General features: G+C 49.7%; 1 long non-coding RNA gene across 1 annotated transcript; it reads right to left on the bottom strand.

Annotated features, from left to right (window-relative positions):
• Positions 1–1,455: 1,455 nt before the first annotated feature.
• On the bottom strand, positions 1,456–4,159 carry LOC103921011. Its single transcript, XR_663836.1, has 5 exons — positions 4,067–4,159; positions 2,960–3,037; positions 2,134–2,204; positions 1,711–1,850; positions 1,456–1,547 (listed from the first exon to the last, which is right to left on the bottom strand). It is a non-coding gene; the product is annotated as an uncharacterized LOC103921011 (long non-coding RNA).
• Between the last annotated feature and the right edge of the window lie 500 nt (positions 4,160–4,659).

Here is a 4,659-nt window from a genome sequence, read left to right as displayed (position 1 = left end):
GAAAGCCAGCGGCTTGGCCACCCTCTCCTGTGACAGACGCACAGTGTGCCCTGCCATTTTCCCCCTCTCTAGGTCATGGTGTTTGCAAACAAGGAAGGGTCTTAAAAGCCATCAACCAAGAGTAGGGTTACTGCAGCTCAGCTGGGACATCAGAAACACAGCTGGCCTTTGAGCATCCTGGAGATGAGAGCTGGCCTCCAGCCCACACGTGTGTGGTAGTGGCTTTGTTGGGTTTTTCTTGCACAGGGACCACGTGGTGCCCTCACGTGCTTTGAGAAGGCAGCCCCATGCCAGGTGGGTTAGGGAACCTGCTAGCTCGTTGGGCGAGTCTAACTGATCGTCGCCCTTTAATTTTTTTTCCTCCCCAAAAAAACCTGAGAGGTGAAGGTCTTGAAGCCTTCAGCCATCCCGTGTAAGCCAGCGCTGCTACGGAAGACCCGCTGGGGAGGCGACTCCAGCTGGTGGTGGCCGGAGGGTTGATACGGCACAGCAGTGGGAACGGTGTAATCCGAGACACTTTCCCACTTTGTGTAATTACATAAATGTTGAATGATTGTTTTCTTTTATGCCCGTTTCTGTTGTTTTGGCGAATGGGGTGGGGGTGAGACCCCCCCCACCTCCCGCAGCAGAGCATGTAGGAGAGCAAGCCTTTGACTGGGGAACGGCCCCAGAGGCAGGGATGGGGATGGGAGCGGGGTTAAACGGTGGAGCCCTGGGCTGGCGGGGAGGCCTGGCGCCCGGCAGAGGGGCAGATGGCCATGCCGGATCTCTGGGAGCAGCTCCGAGCACAGCCTTTTTCCACTTGGGATGCTATTTGCTGTACATCAGCCAGGGAGGAGCGGTTTACTGCAGAGATGGCAAAGAGATAGCCTGGCTGTGAGCCAGGGAACCTCAACCGCCGCCCCCCCCAAGCTCACGGCCGGCTGCTTTCAGCCAGTTCAAATGAGCATTACGGAAGATTAGTCTATAAGCCTGTTTCAGATGTAATCTCTAGCTTGGAGCCCATCTTGTGTTCCCAGATCTCAAATTAACCTTTGTTCGCATCAGAGCCACCTTACAATGGTACCAAGGCAGCCTGTTAGGCCTGTTTTTTATTCACAAGCAATAAGCAAAACCTCTTTCATGACAAGAACGAGCCTGATCCTCACATCAACTGACCAAGACAGCACCAAAACCTCCTCGAACCAGCTCTAGCCAAGCCTCAGCACAACCCATGCAGGTGACTTTGAACATGGCAATCAGCAGCACCTTGATGCACAGGGCAAAAAGAAAAGGTTTTAAAAATGAGTGCTGTCATGGTGCAGCATCCTGCCAGGGATCTCATACAGCTCACGGGCAGAGCTGTTGGCACACATCAGGAACTACTACACACACCCTCCTTTCCCATTTCAAAAAGGAAGGTTTTCTAGCCAAGAGTGTAACCTAGCCCTGGAATTAAACATGCTCAAAACCAACTTGAACTCCCAAGATTTTCCATAATTTCTTTCATTCTGGAACAGAAGACAGCAGGGAACTACTTTTTCCTCCAGCCAGCTGTAGATCAGGTCCTAGTGGAAAAAGGACAGTGTCAGAGCAAAGCAACTGTCAGCTGAGAAGTTCCTGATTTGCACTATTTAATCGAGAGCACAGGTCTCGGGAGACAAAAACTTGCTCCCCCCCAGGCCACTGGCACTGCTACCCAAATCTTCTTCGGCTTTACTGGGAACTTACCCATGATGCGGTTGCAGCAACCACTGAGCGGCGAGGAGGAGCCTGCAGTTACACACAGGTGGCCATTCTACACCGTTCTGAATGACGTATGAGTGTCCATTTGCGAGACCCACTCCAGAACAATTTTCCTTCTGCTGCTTCTAGAGTTGGGAGATGCCACAAAGCAATGCTGTAACAGCTTTCCTAAACAAGTTTGTTCTGAAACAATTCCTGCCCCTCTCTATTCTCAAAGCACTGAGTAGCTTTTGCTTTTTCTATTTATCATCAGGCTGCCTCTTCACTTTTTCCCCTTACTCCTTGGAAGCCAAAAGCCCCACGTGCTCTTCCCAGTGACTGGTCCTACTTGGAACACAGCTGTATTGACAGAGCAACCAATGTGACTGCTGGTTTATAGCACCATTCCCTCCCCTTTTGCATACCAACCTTGATTTCTTAAGGAAGTGCACTGTCGTCCAGTTTGACAGTTCAGCCTGTCAGTGAATGTTATCGATCATCTGCAAACAAATGCAAATTCTGTTAAATAAAGCATGAAATTATTTAGCAGAATGCAGCTGTCAGCTACCTGGAGATGAAGTGCTGTTACAGTGTGTGTATTCAGTGACTGTACATTACGTGAGATAAATATGCATTTCCTATCTGCCCTTCAATCTGCCACCATGCCTCACTGTTTGGGTAAGCGACTTAAAAGCTCTTCACAGATCTAAACTGTGCTATGACAACAGGAGGCAGTGCTTATAGTCCCTGTACTGAGCCTTGCCGTATCTGGGCTCCGGAGAGCTGGCTGCTGTACAGCCTGCGCGTATGGGACAGTGCTTGTGCTGCAGTTGCACATCACGAGGGCGGGAGGAAAGGGGACAGGCGCTGCTTTTGCCTTGCCGGTGCCACTCGTGTCATCTGAGTCTGTGCAAGGGGTAGGAGACCCGCTCAGGGGAAATACGTAAGCCTCAGTGGACAGTTGTTTCTCCCTCACAGCTGAGTTGTCAGACAGGGATAACAGCACATCACAGGCTCAGTATCCCTCCTGCCCTTGGCTATATAAACTCCTCAAGTTCTACAAAATACAGCAGACACCCAGATGCCAACATGTCGATATCCAGTGTTTTTCCTGATGACTAGTATTTTTCCTGGTAAGCGTTCAAAGACTAGGTATTCTGCTCAGCAGATGAGTCATGCTGCCTACAGATCTGACATATAATTAATAAACTGAAAACGTATTGCTTCAGCATGCAATACTGAAGCATTGTCTTACCAGCTGGAAGCCCAACTTAGCAGCTGCCCTCTTGCCAAAGCTGTGTACAACCCCAGGATGCTGCAGGATCATTTCCTCCTAAATACAAGTTGCATTGAACACCGTTAGCAACCATACTTCAAATAGTCTGTCCGCTCATTTCTTCTGTACCCCTTCTGACAAAAAACAGCACTGGGTCACAGAGCAAGAATTAAAGAGAGGAAGTTTTCCATTTGGAGAGAAGCAATTTTTGTCTCACAAACTTAGCACAGAAGAAAGAGATAAAGGAGCACGTTTGCCAGTAAGTTGTCTCGCTCAGGGACAAGAAACTTTGGGAAGTTCTAACTTTCTTTTCTAAGTTGGAACTTAGAAAAAAACAAACCAGCTCTGAGACTTTGGTGGTTTAGACCCTTTGTAGCTGTTTCAAGCAGACATCCTCCTCACCATCATACAGAAACATCTTAATACAACTCCCTCCTTCCACTCATCTGGCATGTAAATTGTCTATGGATTTATCTTCAGAAATGCATTTAAGCAGACCTAAGACAGACACATCCCTTCCAGGGAAGGATTCTTCAGGGTGTGTCCTTTCTAGGATGACCCTTTGGTGCACATGAACTGCACCTCCCCACCCCCAGCAACCTGATGCAAGTTTGAAACTGTCCCAGTGCACTTCCAGGCAGGCACACAGACCAATTATTCTTTCACTACGTCTATTTCTGTGACAAACAGAGTTATGAGATGAGCTGTGTCAAGTGTCTCCCTAACAGGCCGTCATCCAACCCCTCCTACTTCTAATCCCTTCTACTCTTGCTCATCTTTGACCACGCTGACAAGCAGGCGCTCTACAGGGCGCCAACGACAGTAAAACTCCCATTCATTCTGTGCTGCCTTTCAACTTGTGCTCCATGGCAGCAAAGGGCTACACACTCGGGTGGCAGCTGCAACAAAGCTACAGCCTTGATTGGCTTAATTATATTAATCAAGCCACTGGGCTTTTGTATCTCCTCCCAGTAGCCCCTGGGACACTGAAGGGTATCATCTGGCACAGCAGAATGAGTCTTACTTCCATAGCCTAGTCACAGGAGAAAACTAGACTATGACGAGACAGATGCTGATGTTTCTCACCATCGTGCAGCTGGTGGAGGTTTACTGTCAGTCCAGTGCAGGAACCAGCTTCCCAAGCCAGGTGAGTGTTTTCACTCTTGCTCGACACCATGCCGCGCTCTGAAACAGAGGAAGGGGACAGGGAGTTAGTTCATGTAGCAACCATTCTTTTACCTCTGTGTCTTTAATGCTGAGCCTCAGAGTCATGCTTCCACAGAGGAAAGACTGATTTCAGACAGGGATAACTTTATCATCACTAGCTCAGCTTCCAGAGCAGCCAAACCTGGACCACGCAGGGCCATCCCAAAAACTCAAGCCCGTTCTTCACTTTGTGGTTAGCATGCTCCTCACCCGGGCAGCAACGACACCTCGTGGGTACAACTCGTTCCACTGACCTCTTCCTGCGTGGGTACTCGGTCAAGTGCGAGGGGTAACGCTGGCTCAGCCCGCGAAGCCTCACTGCCCGCAGGGTGTTCAAAGACAAGCCCCAGTACTGTACTGATGGCAACGCTCAGGCTGAGCGATACCAGCTGCCGTACTAAATACTCTCCCACAGGCGCTGCTGGGGAAGAAGCGGCACCAGCGTAGTCCAAATCTGCCAGCCCAGCATCGCG

This window comes from Pygoscelis adeliae, unplaced genomic scaffold (genome assembly GCF_000699105.1).
Source record: "Pygoscelis adeliae isolate BGI_AS28 unplaced genomic scaffold, ASM69910v1 Scaffold637, whole genome shotgun sequence".
Taxonomy (NCBI): Eukaryota; Metazoa; Chordata; class Aves; order Sphenisciformes; family Spheniscidae; genus Pygoscelis; species Pygoscelis adeliae.
The sequence above is the reverse complement of the archived record's forward strand: the minus strand, read 5'-3'. Positions and strand labels throughout refer to the sequence as shown.